General features: G+C 40.9%; 1 protein-coding gene across 1 annotated transcript in view; it reads left to right on the forward strand.

The window, feature by feature from the left end:
• The window catches only part of LOC138744861 (plasmanylethanolamine desaturase 1), a 152122-nt gene that overhangs the window by 118203 nt on the left and 25771 nt on the right, over positions 1-8148 (forward strand). The window lies entirely within an intron of this gene.

Consider the following 8148-nt stretch of genomic DNA (forward strand, 5'->3'; position numbering starts at 1 on the left):
CATCTCGAGTACTTCGATGTTGGTGATGAAATCGCTCCAATGAATGTTGAGGATGGAGCGGAGACAACGCTGATGGAAGCGTTCTAGGAGCCGTAGGTGATGCCGGTAGAGGAATGCACATATACAGCAAAATTATTACGGTATTTGCTACAGCAGAAGAGGGACTGTACTTTGTAAAGAAAGAAACTATAATACTAAAACTAATTGAATTAAATCAAAATAGACCACAAATACATAGATAGATAATAAATATGATTTCTGTTTGTTCTGCAACATTGTCCTTGTTCTTGAGGCAGAATTTCAGATTTATTGCCAGAGTACATAAATGACATCACATACAACTCCGAGATTCTTTTCCTGCAGGTGAGGCAGAATGACCACTTATTGGTAGTGCAAAAAAAAAACTATACACAGCGTATACATGTAAACAAATGAAGAACTGTAGGCAGATGACGAATGTAAACAAACCGACTGTGTAATACAGAGAGAACAAAAAATATCGATAAAGTGCAACAAGAATTCTTAAATGGGTTCCTGATTGAGTTTGTCATTGAGGAGTCTGATGGTCGTGGGGTAGCAGCTGTTCCTGAACCTGGTGGTGCGAGTCTTGTGACACCCATACCTCTTTCCTGATGGCAGCAGCAAAAACGAGCGCATGCTGGGTGGTTTGGATCTATGCTGTTGCTGCTGCTCTCTGGCGGCAGCATTCCCTGTAGATGTTCTCAATAGTGGGGAGTGTTTAGCCTGTAATGTCCTGGGCTGTGTCCACTACCTTTTGCAGGGCTTTATGCAGGGGGAAAATTATAAGGGGAACATGAGGGGAAATTTCTTCATGCAAAGGGTGGTTGGGATGTGGAATAAGCTTCCGGCAGATGTGGTGAAGCAAGAACGTTATTTACATTTAAGGAAAGACTGGATAATTACTTGGAGGGGAGAAGATTGGAGGGGTATGGACCAGGTGCTGGTCAGTGGGACTAGGAGGGTGGGGATTTGTTCCGGCATGGACTAGTCGGGCCAAACTGGCCTGTTCTGTGCTATATATGGTTATATGGCTGTTAGTGTCCCCATACCAACTTGATGTAGCCGGCCAGCACACATTCCACCGCACATCTGTAGAAATTTGCCAGGGTTTCTGGTGCCATACCATATCTCCGCAGACTCCTGAGGAAGTAGAGTTGCTGACGTGCTTTCTTCCTGTTGCCTTTAGTGTGTGCGGTCCAAGAAAGATCTTCCAAGATAGTGACTTGCAAGAACTTAAATTTGCTCAACCTCTCTATTTTCATTTATAGATCCTGGGTGTCTGAACTTCCAAATTGAACAGCCAGCCAATCATGACTTTAGTAGCAACTTCACATTGCGACTTTAATTGATTTTGCAATTTACAGAGAAGAAAGAAGCCATTCCGCCCATTGTTTGCAAGATGGGACTGTTTAAATTATTTCCTGTCCACAGATCTAGAAGTTACAGCTATTCAACTCTACATTCATCTGGCAGTAGGTTGCAAAAACCCCACTACACTTTAGGTGAAGATATTATTCCTCAACTTCCCTCTGATTCTTCTACCGATTCATTGAGGTTAATTAATCTGCATCAATGATCTGGATGACATTGTGGTAAATTAGATCAGAAAATTTGTAGGTGGTACTAAGATTGGGGGTGTAGTGGGCAGCGAGAAAGACTTTCAAAGCTTGCAGTGAGATTTAGATCATTTGGAAAAATGGACTGCAAAATGGCAGATGGAGCTTAATGCAGAAAAGTGTGAGATGTTACACTTTGGGAGGACAAAACAGGGTAGGAGTGATACAATAAATGGAAGGGCATTGCAGAGTGTGATTGAACAGAGGGATTTGGGAATACAGATACATAATTCCTTGAAAGTGGTGTCGCAGGTAGATCAGATCATAAAGAGGGCTTCTGGCATGTTGACCTTCATAAATTCAAAGTATTGAGTACAGGAGTAGGGATGTTGTGTTGAAGTTACATAAAACACTGGTGAGGCCAAATTTGGACTATTGTGTGCACTTATGGTCACCTACCCTCAGGAAAGATATTAATAACATTGAAAGAATGCAAGGATTTTACTGGGACTTGAGATGCTGGGTTATAGGGAAAGGTTGAATAAAGTAGGACTTTATTCTCAGGAGTGTCAGAGACTGAGGGGAGATTTCATTAAGATATACAAAATTATGAAGGGTATATAATGGGTAAATGCAGGCAGGCTTTGTGCTCTGAGATTGGGCGAGAGAAGAACTAGAGGACATGGATTAAGGGTGAAAGGTGAAATGTTTAGGGGGAACTTTTTCACTCAGAGGGTGATGAGAGTGTGGAACGAGCTGCCAACAGCAGTGGTGGATGCAGGTTACATTTCAACATTTGAGTGAAATTTGGATAAATATGTGGATGGGAGGGCTATGTTTAGGGTGTAGGGTGATGAGACAAGGTGGAAAAATAGATGGGCATGGACTAGAGGGGCCAAAGGGCCTGTTTCTGTGCTGCAGTGTTGTACAATTCTGTAGATCCATGTCCCTTTGATTTAAACTGGTCTGCCAAAGAAAATGGGTACTACCTTGACCTTTCCAAATTTTATGCACCTCAGTTAAATCACTCTTCGATCTAACTTGGATCAAGGAAAACATCTCCTGCCTGTCTGGCCTGACAATATACTTATCTATAACCTCTGTAGTGCTTTAGAGACTGAGCTGATCAGAATTGTGCATATTTTCCCAACTAGCCCAGATTCTGTTTTATACATTTCAGGCTTGATCTTCCTCCTCTTGTATTTTATGGTTCAGTTGATGAAAGTAAGTACCCATTGTTAATTCTTCACCACTTAAGCTATCTGATATATTTTGAGACTTTTGATGTTAAATTTTAAATTTAGACATACAGCATGGTACAAGCCATGTCGGGCCCATGAGCCCATGCCACTCATCTACACCCAATTGACCTACAAACCCCAGTACGTTTTGAACTGTGGGAAGAAACTGGAAACCCGCATAGACACGGGGTGGGGGGACGAGTGAAATCGTACAAACTCCTTACAGACAGCGTGAGATTTGAACCCTGGTCCTGATTGCTGACTCTGTAATAGCATTGCACTGCCCCCATGTGCTCCTGATCTTACCAGCTGTTTGATTTTCAGCCTCTATAGTACATTTCTTCGGATTGAATTCGGATTGAATTGTTTGCCATTTTTATGACCACCTGTTCAGTTCACTCATATTTTCCTGCAGAACTTCCTGTCAACTGACTCTTTTGATATCATTGGAAAACTTCCTAATCATGGCCCCTGCATGAAGTCAAGGTCATTACACTGAGGTTTGGTACTGAGCTCTGCGGAGCCCGGTTGCCCTCACACCTTTCTGACACCAAACCAATCTGTCATCTGATTGTCACATAATCTTGGCTCTCAGAAACTTGTACTTCCCGAACAAAGTACAAACTTGAACGAACAAAATCCGAAGGAGAGAATAAAACTAAAAATATTTTGAGGTTGAAGTAGGAAATTTTCCAGCTTGCAGCCTTGATAAATGAGGTCTTCATGTTAAAATTGGGGTGTTTGAAGCCCGTAATTGGTGGCGTACAGTGTGATCTAGTTGAAGAAAGTGGCAGAGATCTTTTTAAAAAAAAGAGCAAGATCCCAGAGATTTTTAAAATAATGGAAAGCTTTAATTGACTGGGAACTAAAATACAATAGCAAGCAAGTATGGCTGATAAATGAGTTGGACTTTAAATGAGTTAGGATGTGGCAAGGAGAGCTTTGAACTTGTGGTTAATGTGTAGAAAGACAGCCAGGAGTATATGGGAATAGTCAACTCTAGAGATAATAAAGACATGGCTTAGAGTTTCAATGCCTGATGAATAAGGCTATGTTGTGAAGGTGGAAACAGATGGTCTGGTAATGACATGCTACCTGATTAGAAACTCTGGGTCAAATGTGACACAAAGGTTGTGAACAATCTGGTGCTGTTTCAGACAGTTGGTCGCGAGCAGGATTTAGACAGGAGTCAGGGAATGAAATTTGTGGCACAAGACAAAGACAAAGGCTGTGAATTTTCCAGTATTCAGTTGCCGGAAATACTAAATGTCAGGCAAACATCCACCATTGTTGTGTAACAAAACCTGTTAGTTGAGATAATCAAGTGGCGGGGCGGTCTGCAGTCATTGTGCAAGTGCAGTTAGACCTTGTGTTTTGGTTAAGATCACCAACAGATAGCAACCAATGAGCACCAGGAGGGACATGAGAATGAATCTCCAGAGACACTTGGGGGAAGGATGGGGGAATGGGGCGAGATTGTCTTGCATCAACACCAGAAGTCAGGTATACTTTATCAAATATCTGTCTTAAAGGTCAGAATTCCTTTGTAATATATAATGCCAGATGTTGCAGTATTTTGGGGACACGACTTCTATCCTAATGCACTTGGCAGTAGCTGGGAGCTCATAATAGTTTAGCTACCAAAAGCTCAGAATTTTATGATGTTGTTGCCAAGTAAACGACATGGTATGTGTAGCACATTCATCCATCTCTGGGCCACTGTCTCAACTGGGAGTGTCTGGATTTTTGGAGAGGAGTGTGCTTCCCTTCAGTATCATAGCGAAGAATTCAAGTGCAGCTGATGGGCAGGGAGGTCTGTTAAACTGTTGGTTTAGGAGATGCAAAAGATGTGACTGAGAAAAAATATTTTTAACTATTAACAAAGCTTGTGTATGATATCTTCAGTTTTAATGTCATCTGCCACATGAAATCAATTGATTTAGTTTCCACTCATTTGTGATTCGTAAGATGCTTGAGGGTACACTATTTAAGCAATTATTCCAGTCCTTTTCTTCATAGGCTCAGTGTTCTCTACTATTCCAGAAGTAACTTATTAACTAAAGATTCCTCACTAAATATTTTGAAGCAAAATCTATCTTGTTTCAAGATTTCAAAATCAACATCTTTGACCCTGAATTGAATCGATGGGACTTACTGTAACCCCTTTAAAGAGTCCATTTTCTGCAATGGGCAATGTTAATAGTAATGTTTGAACTGTGATGAAAGTTGACCTGTAAAATTTAACCAGGTGCAACTTTTAAAATATAAACAAGGCATCCAGATTTCAGGTTTAGTGAAATAATACATATGTCAAACAGTTTTTTTTTTTGTTTTTATTTTCTATGACATGGCTTTCACAAAGTATCACATTTTGTAATTTTTGTTTGCGATATTACTCAGCACCTTCCGACACATTTTACCATAACGTTAGCATCTTGGCGCTCCATTTGACTCTGAGCAGGATTTCTGAGTCATGTGTTCTTCTGTGAGAAAAGTTTCTTATTTTCACCTGTGTTACATCTCCCTCCTTCAATCCCTCTTTAGTTTTTCTTCCATTGAAACCTTCATCCATGCTCAGAGCTAAACACATGCTCCCTTGACTGGCACCCCAACTTTCACCTTCCATTTCTTCAGATCAGTTGCTCATGGCCTGTCCTAAATTAGATCTTGAAGACATCTTTCCTGACCTTATTTTGACCTTGAAACCAAAGTTGTTCTCTGAAGATGCTCATGTTGGGCCTTACCATTGACCTTCCCAATTTCCTTAATCTGCACATCCCAGAATCTGACATCTTGGGTTATTCCCATCCATCATTACATGACTCTTCCCAGGGTTCCATGCTGCAAATTCATCTTCTTTTCCAGGACTTGAGGTCCTTTCTGAATCATGTCTCTTTCACTACTTCTCCTGATATCATTTTCACTAGTTCACACTTATTTTATCTCTTTGGAGGAGTAATTAAATCAGAAAGTTCTGACAACTCTCAAAAAGTTAGGCAACATCTCGAGAGAAAGAAAAACATCACAACTGTACCAATCTGATGATCTTTTATTCGAACTCCATTTCCTGATTTGTTTTCATTTTCAAGATCTGCTCTATTATATTGTGGCCACTGTCATGGTTGAACCGTGGTGACATTTAAAATTTTTAAAAATATATCCTATTAACCTACTAACCCTGCATATCTTTGGTATGTGGGAGGAACTTGGAGCACCCGGAGGAAACACTCGCAGACACGGGGAAAATGTACAAACCCCTTTAAGACAGCGCTGGATTGAAACCCGGATCGCTGGCACTGTAATAGCGTTGTGTTAACCACATATTGAAGTCTAGAAATTATGAAGCTTGTCCTGATGGCCTGACATTCTCTGTGCTTAATCAGCCCTGGATTTGAAATTTTCAACTATTATTTCATTTTATTGCCATCTCTGATGGGGTTAGTGGGTAAAATCTAAATAACATGTTGGCAATGAATTTAAGTATATTTAAATCCACAGTTGAATACAAAATACACAGTCCTGATGCTGCCCTAACCTGCTGAGTATTTCTGAGATTTTACTTCAGATTTTCTGGATCCATGGTATTTTATTTTAGTACAAGTAAATGCAGTGTGTGTAGGATTCTATTTTATTTAATTTTATTTCACTCTATTCGTGTTAATTTATAAGGTTTTGAGCTGCTGGGGTTCCCTGCATCACCATCTGCTCGAATGAAAAGGCAAAAAGAGACATAAAAGCCATTCACAATTCATTCCAAACACTCAATGGGGGGGTTTCATGCTGCCGTCATTGCCATAGTATGCTCACCTCATCCAAATGCTCAACAGGAGGACCATCACTCTGCCATCATTCCAGATTGTTTGTAAAACCTTTCATTTATATGTAATCAGACTTCAAACATGCAATGCTATATTTTTGCTGGCTGTAAGTGCGGATAATACTGAACAGTTCTGATTTTGTTCCAGATCTTCTTGGAAAGGTGTATACAAAAATGCATTCTACGAACAGAAAGTCTATTTGAAGTGATCAGTTTTTAAAATTACGTTAGGACCTTTCACTCCCAAGTCATGTCATTATCATCCATCTTTTTTTTCCAACTTCATTTTCGCTTATTTTTTCAAATTAATATAATTTTATCCTCCTTTCTTGCAGTTTATTTCCTTTTACTACACACGTAAAAGCTGCATCTGATTTCACCATCATGTTAAAACCCTTCACTAGAGAATACAATGCAATCCAAAAATAGTTTTTAACACAGATGTGACCTTTCTGGGGAAGGAAGAGCAGATATAAAGGACTAATCCTTCAGAAATATAGACAATCAATTGCTTAACCCAGCAAAGTTGTCATATGATTGTATCCAAATAGAAAGTTGACTTTGGAGAGTTACAGTTAGGTTAATTAGGAGCAAATCTCACAAAGATCAGCGTAGACAGAGCCGTTGTCATACCCACACTCCTGCTCGGCTCCGAGTCATGGGTCCTCTACCGGCATCACCTACGGCTCCTAGAACGCTTCCACCAGCGTTGTCTCCGCTCCATCCTCAACATTCATTGGAGCGACTTCATCTCCAACATCGAAGTACTCGAGATGGCAGAGGCCGACAGCATCGAATCCACGCTGCTGAAGATCAAACTGCGCTGGATAGGTCACGTCTCCAGAATGGAGGACCATCGCCTTCCCAAGATCGTGTTATATGGCGAGCTCTCCACTGGCCACCGAGACAGAGGTGCACCAAAGAAGAGGTACAAGGACTGCCTAAAGAAATCTCTTGGTGCCTGCCACATTGACCATCGCCAGTGAGCTGATATCGCCTCCAACCGTGCATCTTGGCGCCTCACAGTTCGGCGGGCAGCAACCTCCTTTGAAGAAGACCGCAGAGTCCACCTCAGTGACAAAAGACAAAGGAGGAAAAACCCAACCCCAACCAACCAATTTTCCCTTGCAACCGCTGCAACCGTGTCTGCCTGTCCCGCATCGGACTTGTCAGTCACAAACGAGCCTGCAGCTGACGTGGACATTACCCCTCCATAAATCTTCGTCCGCGAAGCCAAGCCAAAGAAAAAAGAAGAATTAGGAGCAATGAGTATGATTGTGCAAAAGATTTTGCAAACCATAAATTGAAAAAAAAATAGATTTCGCAGATAGGGTGAGCTTTTTTTGTACTGATACAAGTTTTCTTGAAAATTAAATTGGTGATCACTTACTTTGGTATCTAGGAATGAATTGCTCTATTTAATCAACTTCACTGTAGGAATATTTATTGTAGGATGGCATGTTTGGCGCAACGCTTTTACAGCACCAGCGATTGGGACTAGGGTTCGAATCCC

Source organism: Narcine bancroftii, chromosome 10 (assembly GCF_036971445.1).
Source record: "Narcine bancroftii isolate sNarBan1 chromosome 10, sNarBan1.hap1, whole genome shotgun sequence".
Taxonomy (NCBI): domain Eukaryota; kingdom Metazoa; phylum Chordata; class Chondrichthyes; order Torpediniformes; family Narcinidae; genus Narcine; species Narcine bancroftii.